The sequence below is a fragment of the Neodiprion fabricii genome, chromosome 3 (genome assembly GCF_021155785.1).
Source record: "Neodiprion fabricii isolate iyNeoFabr1 chromosome 3, iyNeoFabr1.1, whole genome shotgun sequence".
Taxonomy (NCBI): domain Eukaryota; kingdom Metazoa; phylum Arthropoda; class Insecta; order Hymenoptera; family Diprionidae; genus Neodiprion; species Neodiprion fabricii.
In genome coordinates this window covers 3,919,431-3,941,148 of record NC_060241.1, presented here as the reverse complement: position 1 = coordinate 3,941,148, position 21,718 = coordinate 3,919,431, and the positions used below count along the sequence as shown (strand labels likewise).

General features: G+C 40.5%; 1 protein-coding gene across 3 annotated transcripts in view; it reads left to right on the top strand.

Moving 5' to 3' along the window:
* The window catches only part of LOC124177435 (octopamine receptor beta-2R), a 159,919-nt gene that overhangs the window by 45,884 nt on the left and 92,317 nt on the right, over positions 1 to 21,718 (top strand). For 2 of the 3 annotated variants that reach the window (XM_046559777.1, XM_046559775.1), the window contains exon 2: positions 6,351 to 6,522. The exons of the other annotated variant lie outside the window; for it this stretch is intronic. The gene's annotated coding sequence lies outside the window, so the exon portion shown is untranslated. The remainder of the gene's footprint in view (positions 1 to 6,350; positions 6,523 to 21,718) is intronic. 3 annotated transcript variants of the gene reach the window in all.

The window sequence follows — 21,718 nt, the reverse complement described above, 5'->3', positions numbered from 1 at the left end:
AAGGGAATACGGAAGACTTTGAAAATTTGATGGTATCATTATATCGTAACTAGCACGCATTAACGTGCTTCAAATTTCAAAGTCACGTGAATGAAATGCGTGAAATTTTACTATTTCGAATATCACCCAAGTACAAAAACGTATTTTGAGAATTCCTGAAACCCGACCAAATGAAGTTTCCAAATGGTTGCGAAACTCGAGTTCCGGGTAAAAAGGCGGATACGAAATTTGTTATAATCCATTAAGCAGCTTTGCTACTTGACCGGAAATTCCCTTGATGACAGCTATTCCTCATTCCGTGGTTTAATTAATCACCCTGCTTCACCGGAAGCTGTGGCTGCGTGGCTGTCGGTTCAAGTTGACAAGTGCTTAACGAGATAAGATGCAGTAACCTGCAGGATCATCCCTACATCGTCCTCAAATTATTCGTGCCGGAATATTGTGGGAGGTGAGGGATTTATTATTTTTATTATCCGAGTTTCGTTTTTACCTCAATTTCCCTCTTTCTTTCTTCGTTGTTTTATTTTCTACTCCAGGGCCTAACAGGATGCTGGTCCACGACGACATTATACCTATATCATTTTTATCACCGCGTTGCTGGCAAATCAATTTCAAATTCCGGTAGCGGACGACGTCAGTATACACTCATATATTATTCCTGGGGGCGGTGAAGGGCGACAGGAAGTCGTAAGAATAATAGAAACCAACTTCCGCGTTTCGACGTTGCTTCGGCAAAGTTTTCTAATACCGTGAAAGCACCGTGCAGGTATTTTAACTAACTTGTCTTATTTTTTCCCCCCCATGACTAGTCGAAATCTCACAAGGAATTGTTACTGAATTCATAAGATCGAATCACGCTTTATCTTCAGAGAAAGCAAAACATCCCGAGGTACAAAACGATATTGTACGGATAAAGAGTGAAAAAAAAAACAGAAAACAAAAATCAGCATACTGTCAATGATCACAGATGTAATTGCTCCGTGGAATTGGAACGACGTTTTCTCTATCCTTTATATCTGTCAGACCTGTGTACCGAGTTTCATGATGATAAAAACTCCTTGTAGCAATCAGTCTAAATAGAATCTAGACGGACGCTGCAGCTGCAGGGTAGATACAGTGAAATTCAATTAACGGATGAATATTGTCAAGTGGATATACGGGCAGATGCGATATAGATCTGTGCTGTAAATCTGCGGATGAAAGTGAATTAAAAATGCACCGCAGCGGGAGTAAATAAATCCGGATGTCCCGGTAAAATTGCGATCTAAATTTATAGCCAGCAACTTGTCACTTGATGAAACCAATCTGCGGGTGTCGAAGATGAGTGTGTTTAACCACGGATTAAATAACCAGAATCAATTATCGTCTTCGGATGAAACATTCCTATACTAAGAGCGTCGCCAAAGTTTTTCAGAAGCTGTGTTCCAGAGTCAATGGATTCAATATTGGATGAAGGGTTGAGGGAAGTGGAGGAAAGAAAGAAAGAAGGGGAAATTGGGAAAACCAAAAAAGTTGTTACCTGCCTTACGCCTGCGGAGCGTGAATGAAGCAGCCTGAGCCCCGTGAAACTTTTTTGTTCGAAGGGTTGATTTGATTTCCGAATTATTTCTCAAACTTTTGGTAAGCTTACTGCTGATTGGCAGCTGTTCGCCTGCCAGGGGTTAAGATCACCCTGAGTTTGTAATTTGGATGCTGGAGATTTTCATCTCGATTCAACGGAAACTTTTTTTTTTCTCTCTTACTTCTTTCTCTTTATTTATTCTTTCCGAAAGCTTTTTAACGACTCGTTCATTTCACCCTAATTACGAACGGCCGAGGACTTATTTGCGTACTCTTATCTTTATTCGATAGTTAAATTTTGCTGTCACGATTCGTTAAAACTTTTCTCATCGAATAATGTGTAGGTACACAGAAACGTACTAATGACGTGATTTTAAACCGAAACTTAATCAGAATTTACTCTGAAAAATCTCGTTGGTTAAGATCTAGATATTTTTAACGTTAATTTCAAGAATTTCGCAATCGGACTTTCAGAATAATTCAAACAGATACAGGATGTGAATTTTTGCATTCCATATGTATATTTTCTTTCTCTTGTTTAACCCCAAGTCAAATTTCAAGTCACTAATAAAACACACGTTTACCATTTATTTAACAAACCGTACGTGATGTAGTAACTAAAAATCTTCAGGATTGATTTTGAGCCGGTTTCGTTTACGTCCAAGATATGCCAAAGACATAGAATCGATAAAGAAACGGTGCAAAAAGTGTAAAAAGAAGTTATCACCGTCGACCAACGTTGCTCTGACCATATATTTGACCAAAATCGATTGCATAACAATTGCCGTTTACGCGTACCGCTATGACACAACGTGCATGAATATTCGTAGACAATGATGCGGAAACAGGATCGCCGCTAATATGCTTACGCATAATTCACAGCGGCCTATTTATCACGAACATATACAGACAAAAGTAAAGCATCGTGTGTCCGGTAAGCGTTGACCTAAACTCAGGTCACGGGTACATTATACTCACTGTATCAACGAGCGTTATCAATACCCGAATCACTACCAAGTGCCTAAACTCAATCAACTACCGTTCTGCACATGACGAGTGTAGCAAACACTGAAAAACAGGAAACACACGTTGGCATTGGTTTAACGCCGAGGTCATCGACGACTCGACAAATTGTATCAACCGGCAATCGACGCTTCGGTGACCACCGCTTGAATTGTTCAGTTCGTCACGTGACTGCAAACCGCAGAGTTGTCGTGTGATTTCCGATCCGATGTCTCGAGGATCTTCCGGCCGATGTAACATTCATTGCGAAATTTTATTCAGTGAATGATATCAGAATCCGGGTGAAGATTCAGGCCTCGATGGGCTAACCAAGCAGCTCACATGTGACGATCTTGATCTTGATCGAATGACGAGGGAACGCAAAAGTGATGTTTACAAACCCGCAACACAATTTTCGTATTTTATCACGGTGATCATACAGCTCATTAAAATCTGCAAAAGTGTTGAATGCCTGTTTACGTGTTTGAAATGTCACTCGAGTGAAACCCTGAACATTGTTTAGTATCCATGAAAAGTTTTATACGTGATCAAAACGTCACGAAGTAAGCTAACCAGCGTTGGGAGATGTCGATTTTGAATTCTTATTCCGATTTCGGTCGTCACCAAATATGAAATTTTTTGAAGGCGGGGCAGGTTTTCTTCACTTCGCGATACTTCGCGGTATTTTATACCTTCACGAGCTGGAACCGCATAGAGTCGAGAACTCGCGAGGTTACGTATATCACGACTGGCGAGATAACTCGGAGTTTCACACCGTGTGAATAACGGTGCACCGTCATCGATTTCACATACCTTCTGAATTTCACATGTCTCTAATTTTGCACAGAATACCTTCGGCTGGGAGATAGTTGAGAAGTAATTTATGTCAATCGATAGAGGGTTGGTAGGATGTACCTACGTTATACGCGGTTGAAGCAAAGCGGTCGTGTGTGTTCGGTGCTGGTGCAGTGCCTCTGTAACGCGTTGAACCTTGAACCATTGCCCAATGAGCTCGGAATTTACGATCATCACCAAAGTATGAACCGCATGAACGGTGGACTCGGAGCCGAACCATAAATGCGTTGCCAACTCCAGACTGAAAACGTTTGCTTCAACGTGTTCAGATTGTCCGTTGCAACGAAGATGCAAGGTTTGTGGATTACTCTTAAAAATTAATGGTATACTATGATGATATCTCACTGTGAAAATTGATTCAAGTGTAACCGGTAATTGCCGTCTTAATTGTCCCAGGATTTTTGCTCGTAATTGCTTTTACTCTTCCCAGTCTCTCATTTTACTTGATCGCTGTTGCGAGGTTGAATTTTCGAAGGTGGAAGATTCTGGGTTTGAGATAAGAAGATAGGAGAGACACCCTCGTTAGCGACTGCGGGAAATTAGGCAGACTGTGTGTACTTATATAGGTGTATGATATATGTGGAGGTTGTGTACACGGCACGCGTGCAAATAACCCACGAATATTTGCATGGCATTAGCCACACCGCGTATATGTATAGGAGTATAATATACATGTACACATAGTGTAACCTCCCTGTCAGCTGCACTGCGCAGAGTGTAAACTGAATGATATATGAGGTGTTGATATCAAGGCTTCGCGGCAAGGCGCAGGATGCATGATCATCCTTAAAGCGAAAAGACTCTCACTTATCCCGGTGTCTGTAACCATTCAGGGGTAGGATTTCCCGACGGTATTTTATGGAACGTTTTCTAGTTTGCCTTCAGGGCAAAGTCGTTACGTTTCGCTACTGCAGCTTGAAGCTCTGTATTTCACATACCACCTTGTTACAAGGTGCTTAGATATTTTACACCCACCATTCGATTTGATATTCAACTTTGTCGTTCGTGGCGGAACTTGCTAGACAAGAATGGGTTTCAATCACACTCTCGTCTGGGTTCACATACCTCTTAACCGTATCGTTACTCCAACAGTTGAATAAAGGATGAAAAATTGAATGACCGAAAGATCAAAGGACTGCAAAAGTAAATCAAATTTACAGAATAACGTATCTTCAATTTTACCTCGAAAGGCTATATTTCACTCGGCAAATTAACATTCCTTCCAATCAATCCGTGGATGTTGGTGTACACATGAGAATTGGCAATTTATCAACATTTTCTCGGGGTTAATCGCCTTTACGGAGTGAAAAAATCTTGCACTAGTCGTTGGCGGATAGTCGAGAGAACTTCCGATTGATAAGTCGATCGGCTTTGTTCGATAAGTATCTTACAAATGCAATTTCTACCCTTCATATAAATTCCCTGGCTCTTCATTTCCCCCGAGGGTTATAGTCACCGCATTGGCTACGCAACATCACTCTCATTCTTATACCGCAGACACTTTTCCGAAAACGTTTCCTCACGTTGCAGCAACATTACAGCCTTATCCTTGTAGAATCAACTTTAAATCGCTACAATGCCGCGATAGCAAAGATGAGTGCATTTTTAACAGTGGTAGATTAGTGAACTGGAACATATCCCAAGTGTCCAAGGTGCTTTTGCCTCGTTCACCATTTATTTGGATTTGATTATTTCCTTCAAGGATGCTTCCGAGTCACCTCATTATGCGTTTCGACAATCTGTTTCAGGGGATTTCATAAATGTTTGAGACTGTTTCAAGTTACTTTACAAAAACCTCAAATCAATTCAAATTGTTTATCACTGCTTCGCGTTTCTTTAAATCACTTTACACAAGCTCATAGTTTACCTTACCGAACTTCAACAAGCTTTTTGACAGTTATAACGTGACTTTTAGTTATTCCGTAAAATTCGAACGAATTCCTATACCTAAATCAAGTTTAAATCATACTTGAAAATTGACTTGAGAAGCTGCAGGCAGCCTGTTGATTAAAAAGTATGGACGGTGTGTTTTTGTTTACTGATTAATTTTAGCTCTGATATGATATTCGTATGTGCGTGTCACGGAGAAAAGTGGATGGATCGGACCTGACACCTTTAAGCAAACCGAGATTATATCTGTTATATACACAACTGATGATCCTGTCGGCTGCACGCTGCCGCCTATGGCACGAAACAACACCATGAAAGCGGCAGGGAGGTCGAGTGACAACAGACTGATGTGTGTGGGCGTGCAAATATTTAACCAACGAAGTACTGGATTGCAGAGATTACAAAGCGGTGACTGTCAAGAACGGCAAAGAGGACAGACTCACTTTTCGTTGGAATTTAAACAAATATTCGGTATTTTTGCATGGACGTTTTTGAGTCCACCAATTTCTCAGAAATCGTCGACATTTATCTGAGAATTCAAATTCTCATGACCCTCAAAGTTTTCGAAATATACAAATTACGGTATTGATAGAAACATTTCGAAAATACCAAATTCTTATGATCTCAGGTCCTAAATTTTAGCGACACGAAAATTCAAGAGCATCGGAATTGAAAATTTTAGTATCTACCAGGAATGTCAAAAGTTCTCTGATATATATACAAGATCGTGCTGTTTTTTCCTCGCTGCCTTTTATTCCCCTTTTATTTTACGCGTCTCACGTCGGTCGTAAATGAATAAAAAAGAAGACAACGGGATAGGAATAAACTCTTGTTTATTCCAAAATATTATTCCTATTTACTTCCTCGGACCAAAAAGCTCATCTCACTCGACGACGTTGAAACGTCAAAAAAGTTCGATTCGTGAGTCCGACGAGACTGTGAAATGGCTGTACTGATACACGTTTCGCGTTATACTCTCAGATAAAACTATAGATTGGGAACTTATTGTACCTGATTGTGAGACAAAGTTTGTTTTGTCCCAGTTGTATCCAAGCGTCACGTCTCTGGTCTGGTCAATATCAACAAATGATCGGCACACCAAGTTCGAGGACGGACAGTCGTCTACCCGCAGCTTTCGCCAGCCAACGTGACTCGCATTCGCATCATGGTTTCACTGAAATTTCGATCCAGCCTTCCAGCATCGTTTAGGCCTGGGTGAGTCTGATACCGTAGAGCTGATTAATTGCCCGTGAGAAGCAAACCGACTCTGCAATTTTATTTTTTTGTTTTCAATATTTGACACAAATTTTTCGACTCGCACCTTAAAAACAAAGTTAAAAAATAAGCCACCCTAACATACGTATACATATTATCTTAGCGTCAATGTCTCGGATTAGTGGTTCTGGATACAGTTTTCGTTAGCGACATTAAGCCGAGACACAAACCTTTTTCTACAATGCTCAAGGGTGGCGGATATTCTTACCCTGACTGACTTTGTCGGTGATCAGATCAATCCGTTGCTCCACCTCACTCACACTTAGCCCTGTTTTCTAACGTAGGAAGAATTGTTGGATGCGCAGGTCAAAGTAAAAATCAATTATTTGCGTCGACGTTTCGTCCCAAGTTGCGAGCCCTCCTCGGAACATTATATTTTGTTCATGTATCTACGTCACGAAACAGTGGGTAGAATTAAAACAGGTATTGAACATATAAAAACTAAAGTGAACGCTTGTTAAGGTACTGACCTTACAAAATTCAGAACGTATCCACAGAGACATTAATTTTTTTCTTGCGCGTCAATCATCAGAACGAATACTCTAGACTCGACTTTTAATAACAACTGTAACGTAATAAGAGCAAGATCCAGGAAAAGAACTAAGAGTAATTAAATTCAATCAGAAGTGAGCTAACCTTACGTACCTTGGTAAGAGATTTAGAATTGACCAAAGAGAAAGATCATAGTCGTGTCGTATCTGCCCCACGTAACAATGCAAACTGTTTTCTTTCTTTTCACCCAACGTTCCATGAAGTTAGGATTCAAACACAAAATACTGTTCCTTACTTTTCGTTCCGAAGTAATATTTTTCTTATTGTATATTATTCTGCACGGATCCTAGCGATTAACAGTAAGATATCATTCGACTCTATGAAAAATTCAGTATCAAATTCGCATCCTGCTTTCTACATTTCTTTTGCGCGATTCAATTTTTCATCAGACTGTACACGTTTGCCTGATAGATCGTTGATTAAACCTAATTGCCTGCAGTGCGGAAAGCGTCGACGTGCAGTTTGCAATTAAACTGCTAGCGTGCGCTTTGCTGAAAACTTCACTTTTCGAAGCCTCTCTCTAACTTGGGAATGGGCAGGGCGAGTATATACAATATATGCCACGTTGCACCGACGGCTTCTATTTCAAAGCTCTTTCTGAACGTAATTAGACTTAAGTAGGCAGCACGAAAGTAAGCACAAGCTGTTTCTTCGCACCTGGCGTACCCTGCTTCAGCGGTAAACAACATCTGGCGCGATTTTAATAGTTGCACAATTCCGCCAAGCCTTCCTCTTACCTTTTGCTTTCTTAAGTTATTTTTTTTTTTGTTTTTTTCAATTTTTTTTAAATTTTTTATTCATTTTTTGTCCGCTCTTCATCTTCGAGAGTGATGGAAGATGTTCGTTTTTTACGGCAAGAATTTAATTACACGATCGAGAGGGAAAGAAAATAACGGCGCAACGTTCGCGACGGATGTTTGATTCAGTTTTACCGTATTTCATTCTTGTCGCGTCGAATGAAAAAAATTGACGTTACGTTGCGAAGTATGAGACGCGGAATTCGGGGTGGCGGATGTATACCGTGTACATTGTATATTGTCCTTGAATAAATTTGACGTTTAATAAAACAAGCTGAAATTCACGTGACCCGGAACAAACTGAACTTAATAAAATATGTTCCGTAACAAGCAGGTCGACAATTAGTTGAAAGGTCGCGAGGTAGATCTGCCGCGGGGCACAAATTCATTTTTCCCCATTTCCCACCCTCGTTTTCACTGATTAAACTTTGCGGTAAGATTAAACGACTTCCTGGCTAATGATATCGATATTAGTTTCCCCGAGTTCTAAATTCCACGGTTATACGTATCCGCGAATCGATTAAAAGCTCATACCGGGCTGCTCGTATTACCCTTCTATACATGTATTATATATCACACACATGTATGCAAGTATGCACGAAAGTTTGAAACGTAGGAGAGAATCTGGGAGAGAAAATTAATTGGTAACTTTATTAATCGAGAAGCGATCGAAGAGATGTAAAAAATTATCGAATACTTTTTTTTTTTTTCATAGAATAATTTTAATCCACTGGTGAATCAGGAATTTTTTTTGCAAATCCAAGACGCAAAAACTGTTTCCTCACATTTGCGTCGGCAAAATACCGCGGATAAAAGAATTCTGCGGGTGGTAGAGTTCCAATTTTCCAAATTGACGACGTACGTTTTTCCCGCGGCGTGAAATTTTTAGGGTGCGCAATTTCCCGTCGAGCGTACCGAGTGCCTAAAAATCTTCTGCCATAATAGCGTGGCTTGTTTTTCGTCAGGCCAACGATTTTTTCAACCTGAAAATTGAGAGCTCGAGTTCGCGGAGTTCGTCGTTTGCTATAGGCCATTTTCCGAGGGCTCTACGAAGGTACATTCCAGGGTCGTAAAATCGTGATCCACGCGACGGGAGTGAAAAACGAAAGCGTTGGATGAAGCGGCGTTGTCGAGCAATCTAGAAAAAGCCGTAAAAAAAAAGAAAAAAAAAAAAGAAGACGAAAGTATTCCGGAATAACGAAGCATTTTGACTATTCGGGCGTCTCGAGAGACTCGGATATCATAGAACGCAGACTTTGAATGATTTCAGTTCAAAGTCACTTGCATCTTGTACGAATGTTCAGAGTCGCTCTCTCAATCGATTATACGCAGGTTTGTTCTCTCCGTTCGTTGAGGTTTATTTTTATGCCAAGCTGGAAGATCTCGTTTGAGAAACTTTTATTTCAATGTGTTTTACAAACTGGTGGGGTGAAGATAAGACTGGAACGGTATATCGATCGTTTGTATCTGTGAAACTGTAAAGAATGATCCAACTGTCCGGACTTCTAACATTCTATACTCTTTCTCTGCTTGCCAAATTTTGTTGCGAATTACAACTTTGAGTGTCTATCTTTGTGATGGGAAGGTGTAGTCTCCCGAATTTCTATCTTCCATTTTATTTTATTACGGTTATTTATTTATTCGGATCGTTACGAGAAGTCTTATCAATTTATTTCAAGATAAATTGGTGATTTGTTTAAGATGTTTCCTTTTAAGTTTTGTAAATTTCTGAAATCCTTAGCTGGTTAAATCCTGGTCTTTAGTTCTCTGGAAGAATTTTCCTTTTAGATAAACTAAAATTGCCAGAATCTCTCTGATGAACTTTTACAACAGAGGTGGAACGACTCAAACCGAATAATGAATTCAAACAAACTTTTCCAGTGCACTTAATGATACCAGCGATATGAAATTCGTAAATAACTTTATTTATTATTCACAAAACGTCTCAATTTCTCCGATATCTTTTTCCGAATGTCTTCTACTCCCTTTTCACAACAAATGTTTATCAATCTTGAACTTATTTCCTATCAATCAAACAATTTACAAACAACTCTAAATTAACACAAAACTAATTTACAAACCACAAACGAATGAACAAGCCTTTCCCACACATCCTTCTGATTGCGTATAAGAAAATGTGTAAAAGGCGAGATCCGATTCCATGCTAAATTTCAAAAGTACTTTCCTCAATAATGGAACAACGGTAGCATCGTACCACAATGAATTCCAATACCGTTAAAGTATCGGCATGCTTCTTACGGTAGAGTCTTCGCAAAGCGTAGGAAGGTACAAATTCAATTGATATCTTACGTAGGATGTGCTAAATTTGTGAGTTAGTGCACATAAGCCGCGGTTATTTCAAAGATATCGAGTGGATCGGCGAGAGCGTTGAAAGTTAAGGCGAGAAGTTTGTCGAAGAAAAGATGTTGAAGCCAGGAGCTTAAGACGTTAGAGGGTGAACGTATTTGCGGATAGAGTTCCGCGTGCGTCTAAATTTCCTCCCGAATAGCCCGGGCGGCTGGGAAAAGGGTCGCCTTAAAAGCTCCGGCATCCCTTTATCTTCGTCCTTCCCAAACCTCTTCGTCAGCCTTCGCCTACCGTTTTCCGGTATCTCCGAGGCATTATCTCCTCGGAAAATTGAGCACGCGAACAGGCGCTCGCCACGAGCTTAACGGCCTCCGTTTTATCCGCTAATATTTTTTCATCAACAACTGTAGCCTCTTACCGTCCGGGATAAAATTTCCCACGGAAACTCCACCCTGCGGGAAAGATCAAAGGATCGGAATCCACCCTGCTAACCCCTCGTTTAATCACCGACCGTTACGGAATCACTTGCACATGCACACATCAGTCACTGCGTCAAATTCGAAGCGATAAGGAGAGACCCTTTGTGACGTTGGACACGGATCGATGTACACCGAGCTCGTGTCGAATTGAGGTACGGTACAGTTCTCTCCGAGTCCATTTCTTGTTCAGAATTCTAGAAATGATCGAGTAACGTGCATCAGTCCGAAGGCTTCGCGAATTTCAATTCAGGACGAATCCTTTGTATGTAGAAATTCGTGGCCTTTGCTGATTTAACTAATCTGGATAATTCGTCGAATTGGGTCATTTTTGTAGAAGTCATTTATTGAAACGACGTTTCGGTAGAGCTACAGCCTACCATCATCAGGCTGTAAAAAGACAATTTTACACGAAAATTGCTTTCAACAATATGTTTATTGTTAGTTGATACAATTGTGAATGCAAATCATAGGTTACATTTCAGTGTGCCTCGTTTTTAGGTCAAGTTAGCTTAATACTGATTCAAAGTGTATGATAATACGGGAATTATCAAGAACTTAACATATGCAAGGATGTAAAAGGAAGTTCAATTAGCAATAAAGGATGTTTTAATAATAATTGTAACAGATTCCATTAGATCACTTACTTTGTTCCACATTTCTTATCAATATAAATATCAATTGGTCTTACTATATTTATATCTAAATTATATTACCTAAACTATGAGTAATCTTTCTACAAGAGTGTAACAACTATTGCATCTTGTCGGAGATGACTAAATCATTCTTTTTGGATTTTCATACCCAGCAAAACTACACTCTTACTAATCTGTATTAAAATGTTTCAATTTTCGCGGTGAAAACTACAACACGCTAGTTTTCGTAATTATTTATAATCCCAAAAAAGAAAATGCGGTATGAAAATCTATTTTCAACCGTTTCGTCATCGGAGTTTCGCGGAGTTTACAAATTCTTGTAGGCGTGATATGATATTTGATATTTTCTGGCATGATACCCTGGTTACAGGATAAAGCATCCACGAACGCGTGTGAACGAATTTGAGTACCCGTGTTTTGTTTGCCTTGACAGAATTTCATTAATTTCATGACAACGGGGAACGAAACTTCGCGTAACGAACAACTCCGGTTGAATTCAACACATGGCGCCTATCTCTTGCGTCGGAATCGTTCCGTCTGTTGATTCTCTCTAATTGTCACACCGTAATTAGACGATATCCGCGAAAACACCTCCAATGCAATGTGAGTTTGACATTGAAATTATCACTCGTACGAAAAGTCTGCGTTGTACCACAAGCCTGGTTAGAAATACTCTGCGAGTGTTTTCTCTCAACAATTTCGATCCCTCATAAGAACGTTCCAGACGGTCTTACACCGAAAATACGAAACAAGAGACTCTGGAATCCTATTATAGGGAGTACTTATCATGTGGTTCGTGGTACAAGGTTTACCCAGCCAAGAATGCCAGACAGACTTGATAAATTCATATTAGAATCGTCAAGGGTCGTCAAAGATTTTTGAATCCATTTATCAGCCTCTACATGGCTCTTGACGCAGGGGACTTTTTTTGAACACTTTACGGTCCGTCACCACAACGTACGAAAACCGTGCAACGAAGTCCCTTCCGGGTTCGGTATCTGCGCATGGTTTGCGGAACAGGCGACAGTGTCACCGGTAAATTACTTGCCTTGATAACGTCCCTGCACTTGGCACTTGGCACGTGTTACGTGTAGCATCGTAGTGCGGCATCCTGGCCCAGCAACCGCTACAGAGAAACTCGAGGTTCACGAGCCACCGGTTCGGTGCATTGGTGCCGGCGCAGTATGAACGGGGACAAAGCGATGCACCAGTATAACGAAGCGGGCCGGAAACAATGCGATCGATGAATGGACTCCCGGTTTATACGGTTCTGTTTCATGGATCCATCCTCCACTTTCATGCTGATTCGACCGTTAAACCATTGACGGTGCAACCCTTAAACGAGGATAGGTTTGTGTGCTGAGGTATCCACGCGTCTAAGGGTTCTCATTTTACATCCAGGTACAACTTGCATAACGGCGACAGAGGTTTTGTTCTGAGGGTGTTGTTTGTAGTCCAGTGAAAAAGGGATGAACTGACAAACGCGTTACGTTTCAGCTCATGGATCGAATCAACGAATTTTTGGGCTTTCGGAACGTTTTTGACAACTGCTTTGGTTTTGGATTTTCATTTGGAATCGATTGGCTCGACGAATACTAATTCCAAGCTTTTAGAGCCCATGTGTTTGGTTAGACAACGAAGGATCCTTTTCCGGAATCCCGTGATCAAACGCGTAAACATCAAGAGCCTCTAGACTGTCCTTCCTAGTTCGCTTTCGGAAGTATTCTAATGTTTGATCAGCCTTAATCCAATACCCGGCACTTCATCCACTTGAACTTAAACAAACACCGCAGTTTGACCTTTTCGACTTATCTAATGATCACAATTCACTCAACGTTGAAAGCAAAGAAAAAAAAACATGACAATATTATGCACACACAAGTCATTCGGTAGGGCCGAATACCAAAGCGTTTAAAGGTTGAAGGTTAATGCTCGAAACGGTATTCTCGTAAATGAATTACGTTCTCTTACAATTGATGGTAAAATTATAAATCAAACTGGTAATTTCACGGAGCGTTAACCGTTGGAATTCTTTTTCATTAAGAATGCTTGTGGCAAGCAATTGGCAAGTGGTTTGAAAATTCAAGAAATGTTAGAGTTGGAAAATCTGACATGATTCACCTAGAAGTTTGAATTAAAACTTAACACTTAATACAAACTTAATACAATACTTGAGTAATCGATGCTGTTTCTTCTTTGTTCTGTCATTGAAATATTAAACGGAGACCACATGTTGGGACTGGACCCTTTGACGACCTGCCTATTTTTCCACACTCTATTGATCGCCGAGCTATTTCTGAAAGAGGTAATTTCACTGTGCAAGGTTCCTCCTCGATAAATGTATAAAGTTATGGATATGTAGGAGCTTGGGAGTAAAATATTACGAAACGCGACGCAGGGTTTGGGGCTGCCCGAATTCACGTAGAGTGATAAATCCTTCTTACCGGTGAACGAACTGAGCGGGAAACCTGTACCCTGTACCCTGCACGACCTACGTCGTCCGTAACGAAATGGTAATTCAACCCAGCAGTCAGTGCTATCGATTCACCCTTGTCGCAGTCACGAATGTAAATGGTTCTCGGTCCTCGAGTGGCGCGAGGGTCTCCTTGCTTTTTCAACAAAATTCCGAATCCACCCCGTGCGCAGAACCGGCTGAATTGAATTTAGATGATACCAAAGAATCTTCGGCAACATTCCTGCACCCTCGAAGAAAATCTCCGATCCAATTATTACTCGAGTACCGGTTCTTTCGGTCCATTCGTTTTTTACTTTCTTTCCATCGTTTTTGCATAGACGTCTCGAAGACGTCTATACTATATCGAATTGCGTTGCTAGCGGAGGCCGACTCGTTCCGAATCAACGCTGAAGCTGTTTTTTCTCCTCATCCGAGACCCGGTCTTCGGTAATACCGCAGTGTAACCGTACGCACATCCTCAACGAAAGCAGCGACAATTCTCAAGGAGACGTTACAGCTTCTTGCAGCACAAACGCTTCGTCCGCTTTCCGACTACTGGCTTACGGTGACGTGTTGAGAATAGTAATTTTCTCATTAGACTGTAAATTCGAGTATTCGTTGAGCCCGCTGAGCCGTCATCAGAGTCACGTTGCCGAGTTACGGAATGCTGTTCCAGCCCTCTAGAATCTCGAGACCGATTTTGCCTTCCAACTTTTCGAGGGTGAACGAGTTACGCTCGTCGCAAAATATTTACAGCCTTGGCCCATAGATATTTGGGTATGAATCCACACCCTCTCAGCTGCTAATTGTCACCGTCCATGGTATCACTGGATATCTCTTTACATCGGAGGACGTCGTCTTGGTCGTAAAAGCGTCAGAAGTGAACATGAACACTGAAAATCCTGTGAAAAATGGAGATGCGAATAGCGGTGAGCAACGCGATGCAAAAACACGGAAACGGAACCTTTGAATTGTAATTCGTGACACGACTGTATCATGTCTCTGTAAGGCGGGGGATCAGATAGGACTTCTGGGTGGATAAAAAGTCGTGTTCCGGAGTTGCGAGGCTACGTTGGAAAGCGACTACTCGCGTGACAGAAGCAGCACCTCCTGGAGGTCAGGGTCAAAGTGATGTCAGTTTGGAAGGTGGCATATGGGATTAGGAAGAAACGGAGTGCGGGCTCATCCTGGACATGGATGGAATACCGCGCCGCTCTCGAAACGAAGCGTTGATGAAGTAGCGAATATCGATTTATCAATCACTTGATTGAACGCAGGTCGGAGGAATTTGAGCACCGTTTAACGAGGCCATGATCTGTACATCGTTTATTTGAATTTCGAACACTGGCATCACGATTGATCAACGAAATCTAGTCAATGTCGTTTTCGATGGAAAATTTGAGAATAATACGTGTTTTCCACTGAGAAAAATTTCATTTGTTACGGTGACTGAAAAAATTCAGTAAAACAGGTATCGTTAAAAAAAAAACTGTTTGAATATTGCTGGAATTACGAAAAACGACGTACGCCTAACCATTTTGCGCCATTGTCGATCCTTTTTCGGTAATTGCAACGCAAAATCAGTTTGTGAGGTTTACTGTACTTTTTTAGTTGAACAAGGGTTTAAGGTCAATTTATTCTTGCACAAGCATTAAATTTTCGCAACAGTTGCAAGAAAATATAGCAACAGTGATCGTAATGAGAAAGAATAGTAATGGATACAAGACTTTCCTGTAACAGCTAGAAAACTAATTTTCACTTTGTACCTAGAACTATATTTTTCGATTGTGGTAAAAAATAAAAATAGTTAAGGACTGAGTGGTAACCGAAATTAAAAATTTCTTTCAGTGTCGTAATTCAATTTGGATAAAATTTCTTCAAGCTAATCGAAGAGTCGGGAGAAATTTACGCGTTGCAAGTGGTGTAAAAAGTTTTACAGTTAAACAGAGAATTGAAAACGACCGAAATTTATGTCTATTTACAAAAAAATAAAATTGATATTTCCGCAAACTGAACTGGATTTGAGTTTTTAATCTTGCAAAAAGTGTGCTTTTGCATATTTCTAAATCTTTTCCTTTTTTTTTTTTGTATTCAATAAAAATCCTCGTTGCACGGTTTTGCAAAATTGCGACGGATAAGATCTGACTATAGAGATTTTCAAGCTCAATTATATCACGCGATTGGTAGAAATGGCTGAAATTTCGAGGAAAACGTGTCTCATTCGCATTCGGAGAATACGGTGTTTCAATTTTTAGCTCAAATTGTGGTATCAAGAAATCGAAATTAATCACATGTGGCACAATTTTTCGGAGCTGTGTGTAAAGAAATTTTTGCGACTGCTCATCTCGATCCGAACTTACACTGTGTGTTTCTCTTGTTTCTTCTCTTCGCAATCCCAAGAGAAGAAAAATTTGTCAGTCGAGAAACAATGAGAGAAGGAAATAAAAAAAAAAACACGTGTGATATTTTGAAAATGAATCGTGAGTTTCGTTTCGAGTTCACATGTACGCGAGAGAGGAATATCTTCAATTAGCCAAGCTTAAAAAAAAGGGGGAGGGGGGGGGGGGGAGATAGAATGAGAGAAATAAATGAATATATAAAGAAAATAAAGTATTAAGTTAAGGGCGTAATTTCGGTTCACAGAAATTATTCACGCTTCGTTTGACGCTTTTTCGCTGGTCCATAATTCAAAAGTTTCTTTCCTCAGCTTTTCATCGTCATTCGTAAACCAAGGTGGGTGGAGGGTTGTAAAAAAAAGGGTAACGAATGAACAAACAAAAGGCGAAATAAAACTCGGTGAAAAAATGTGAAAAATAAGGAGACCGGTGATCCGTTGACCATCACGTTCCGCGATTTGTTCGAGGAAACGTTTCGGCTGATCCTGCAAATGCTAACGAGGCCTCGGTGACTTCGATAACTCAAGTGTCCAGTTTGCCGTACGGCTGGCGCCGAGGAACGAATTGTTTTCGAGCAAAGGGCATAAACATAAACGACGCCCTCGGGTCGCTGGACATTTTCGGTGGGTTTCGGCGCTCGATGTTCCATCGCGTTTTCGGGTCCGAGTCAGATTTGACCTCTCAACTTCGCCTATTCCGCATCATCCTGTTCCAGGCTCGTGAGACGTGACATTTCGAGCCCGGAAATGTCGCACGTTTTCTTACCAGCTTGCATGACAACCACCGGATCATCCTCTGAATACGAAATTCTTTGTGCAGCTTGAATTACAAGCGAGTTTTTGGTCCTTCTGGAACTGGCGAGCCTTTTTGTGTAACGCAGGTTTCAGGCGTTCCACGTCAATCCAAACGTACAATCACTCACCCGAAAATCCTTTACAAACTTTCTGAATCTCGATCGCTCAAACATTTTTTTTGCATTACAAAATATTTTTTTTTTTTGTTTCAACGATCTCTGGTATCCCGAAATAATAAATTTCCTGAATTCTGTCAAGACGATCGTTTCTCAGTCGTTTTTGAACGTTGAATTAATTTGCATCACATTCGTTTAATTGGCTTTTTCCAAAAAAATTTCTTTCCACGATATTTTCAACGGTTATTACGGAATGCATGATTTTTTAATGATTGAAAATAAAATTCTACAGTGCATCGTTTGAATTGACGTTAATGGAAATGAACTTCGTCACTCGCAATCGTTTGAATTGATCCGTTCGAAATAGCCTATAATTTCAACTGGCAACAGAAAATCATAGTTAAATAACGATCCCAAAAAAAGAAAGATAATAAAAATCTACGTCGTTTCGGAGTTGGGAGATTGACATGGAAAGCAGAAAAAAAAGGGCGAAACAACAAATGGAATAGGGATCAGCATTCGAGACGGTCAGGGATAAACGTTTGTCATGTTGGCACGAGCTGTTCCATTTGCGTTTCAATTTTAGAATTGTGATACGGTTCAATCTTCTCTCCACATTTACATTTTCACTTTATCCGTATTATTGTTCTTTTTTCGCCCACCTTTCGCTCCCTCCTTCTCTCTTTCTGTCACCAGCACGCCAGTGCAGGAATAAGCGAGCTGTTTAAAAATAAACGGATGGCTGCTGCATGCACAAAGATTTGAATCTATAATAACATTGAAAATTACCGGTTGCGTGAATTATCGTCGGCGGCGAGCCGACCTAATCTTTCATGATATCTTTCAATTTCGTCGCGACACATCAGCTCAGGGTGGATTATTAATAATTTCCCAACGTTTTTCACATCCTGAAATATATCCTTGTTTCAATTTTTTTTTTCTTTTTTCGTTTTTTTTTTTTCGTTTTATCCTCCATAACACTTCGCATTCTCAACGTCGCATTCGCGTCACTATTCGAAACGTGGATTACATAAAATAATATCGATCCCGAGTTCACCCCTTCGCACAGTTTTACACACAAAACTCATACACCCGACGGGATAAACCGGCATAGGGTTTAATCCATATTTCATACTTCTGCATGCCTTTCGATAACGAGCGCACGTGACTATCTCGAGTTTACTCCGAATTGGTTTGCGAAATTTATTCGATATATGTATCACACGGCACACATGCGAACACCTATCGGCAAAAAAATCGGACCCGTGGCAACTGTTCGTTATTCATGCTCGGAATATATCCTCACATTATTTTTCAAGGTGAAAATATTTTTTATTTATTTCAAACTTGATCGATTTCAGCCATCCGCTATCAAAAATTTCGAGGAAATAATATGTATATTATAATATTTCGACCGGAAAGATTTTCCCACTATCTTTCGTTTATTTTTAAGTGTTTTGAAAATTTTATTTCAATCCGATACACAGGAAATTAGAAAAAGTGATTTTCGGCCGAAACCTATACTTTTTTCATATCTTCTGAGAATGGATGAAAATTAGAAGCAAAGGAGTTTGAGATGTGGTTTTAGATCGAAAAAAACAAAAAATTAGGAAAATTTGAGAGTAAAAATTCAGCGTCCCTTCGACTAAAGCGAGAACGACGAGAGACTCGTTGAGACGTCATATCTAGAGAAATATTAATTCAATCACACTGGGCAAGCTTGAAACTCGACAGGAACTCCGATCGTTGAACGTTGGAGGTTATTAAAGCACACAAACGCTGCGGGCGCAATTCCCGTTCTGCAAATATCTCTGCAGCCCCGCGAAACCCTCCGTAACCGCAAGCCTTGGGGGTGAGATGGATGCATTTCCACTTCCAATCACGAGGCGTTGCTTTCCCCGGGGATTCAAGATGAACGAAGGGTATAAGGGATGCCTACCTATTACCTGGCACACATGAATTGTGGTCGTAGGAAAACGCGGCGCACCGATGAAACGTTATACTCGCACCCTGATGGAATTGCCGAGGCTTCGTGTCCTGGATTTATTGTGGGTAGGTACCTTAGAATTTTCAATTCCCATTTTTGAAGGTCGGGAGATGAAGATACTCCGCCACCTTTATCATCCGCTCAGCTACGAGCTTGCAGAGCTTCCTCATTTCCCGTATTCCAAGTCGTAATACTCGAATACGAATATGACTTTGGATCGCTAATTGACCGGCCAACGTCTCTCTGTTCGATGCTTGACCAGAGAGCCAAGCTCTGTACCGCTATGACGAATAACAAATAACAATTTCGGAACTATCAAACTGTCAAGTTGTTAACTATTGATCGCCAACTCCGAACTGGTCGAAACGTGTTTTCAAGTTAAGACGGTGGAAGTCGGATGTACGCTTAGTCCGCAGAGGTCGGAGACTTGAATGAAGACTCTGAGCTTCGGGAATTCGGTTTAACACTCTTGATGCTTTGTACCTGTCGGTGCTTCGACTGCTACCTAGACCAAACTTCGGAATTGTTGTTGAATCTTGCGGCTAAACAATAAGGCGAGATTACAAGCCGCCATCTTAGGTATTCTCTCCTCAGTCTCGGTTTTGTGAAATTCAACGAAATTCTCCAGAAACATATGAAACCGTTAAAGTAGTCGCAATCCCATAAAATATCGACGAGTCCCCATGTGATATATTATTGTGAAGTCCTTGAACTTCTTGAAATCCCGTGGCGCATAAAATCTTTGAAAAGTTCGCGAAGTCTTGAAGAAAATTCTTACAGATGTGAAAAATTGTTCGCATACCGAGTAAACGGTATTTAATTGTTATAAATATCCCGAATGTTTAGCTAAAATTCCCATTATAGATTTCGCAAAGTGAAATTATATAATTTTATTAAGAATTGCCCTACCATTTTTTATACAAAAAGTCTGCCGTGAAATCTGACCAAATCCTTGAATCCAACGAAACTCGACTAACAAAAGGTGTTATTATTCAAGTCCGGTAGAATTTTTCTGACTTCCGAATATCGTAGCTACTTTTTCGAGTTTTCAGTAGAGAGATCCTCGAGGGATCGAAGAATTTATGAGAATTGTTAGAAAGTTGCAATCTGTCACGAGGATGTTTCAGCACAGAATTGGTCCACATTTGTCGCCCGAAGACTAAACAGACCCTGAGGAGGATGAGATTGCAAATTGGGGACGGAAACGAAGGTATCGGGGATAGAATTTCAGAATGGAAGTCACCTAATTCCTGGTTAACTGAGAGTCGGATTTTACCCCGCTTCCCGCTAATTATACCTAAAGCGCAATCATTTCTCTCACTTAGGTAACCGTCTCTCGTAATTCTTGATCACCCTACGCCGATGAAATTCGAGACTTTTCATCCCACCCGCGAAGAGAGACGTGATATTATCGTCACTCGTTTGAACAACAACGGTGTTGAGTATGGATCGGCCGTACAGCCCACGCCAAAAATTGTCGGAGCGATGGTAAAAAATGACGAAACAAACGTTGCTTCTCATCGCGGGTGAAAAAATGGTAATATCGCGAAATCTGAGCAAAAATTGACGAAACTTTTAACAATATTTTAGAGAAATTACTTTACGCAGTGTGTTTCACTTTTTCACTTCGGTTGCAAGAACGTGTCACGTTCTCTAGATCTCATGTTCGTATCCCACCGCTGCCACCAGTCTGTTAGCGGGTAGATCGTGTAGATTTCTACGAATGGTTATCGGAACTTTCTCAACGCCCAGCCAAGGTGTTACTTTGTTATTTTAGGGTTTGTACAAGTCGATTATGCACTTACATGCTACAACTCCCAATGCAGGAAATTATGGAAGAAGGTAGGGATCGGTTTTAAAGGAGGTAGACGATTTAAATGGTACAGCTTTTTTGTTGTTAAGATCGAGTGATCGAATTATAATAATGATCATTGTAAAGGAATTTTGAGAATGTAGGAGACTCGTTGATTGCAGTTTAGAGACGAACCTGCAGACTCTGTGAAGACAAGGAGAGTATGCAGGGTGTAAAGTGACTATAAAGGACTGTAGTAAACGAGTATGAGGTTTGAGGACGTAACAAGCGTGTCGTCCCATCAGTTTTTATGAATTATCATCGTCAATACTAGATGAAAAATGAAAAGGTTTTCGTTTTTTGCCGAAAGCAAAAATTCGCTTATCTTTAATTGGCGATATTTGCTGATGCTTATGAGAGACCGCGATGAGTACCAACCATTAACGTGAAATGAGTCGTAAAATGGGAAGCGTTATCCACGTCGTTTCGTACGTCCGTTCAGTTTTTATGTCTGACAATATGTCTTGATACAGTGTTTCAGAAATTTCTTTTCTCGCGCTTTCTACGGCAGATTAATTTTCAAATCATCATTAGAGTCTCGCTGCTAGGAAGGATGCAGCTTGCGTTTATCTTCTCGTAATGGTACTTACAGGTATTCTGTTATATTGCTTACTTGGGATCCGGCAAACAATGTATCGGTCGAGCTCTGATAATGCTTACCAGGAAATTGTATACTTTCCTGTGCTTCTCTCATATTATACCGAACTAATAAGGCATCGGAGTTCTCCTTGAGCAAATTGCCTTATCT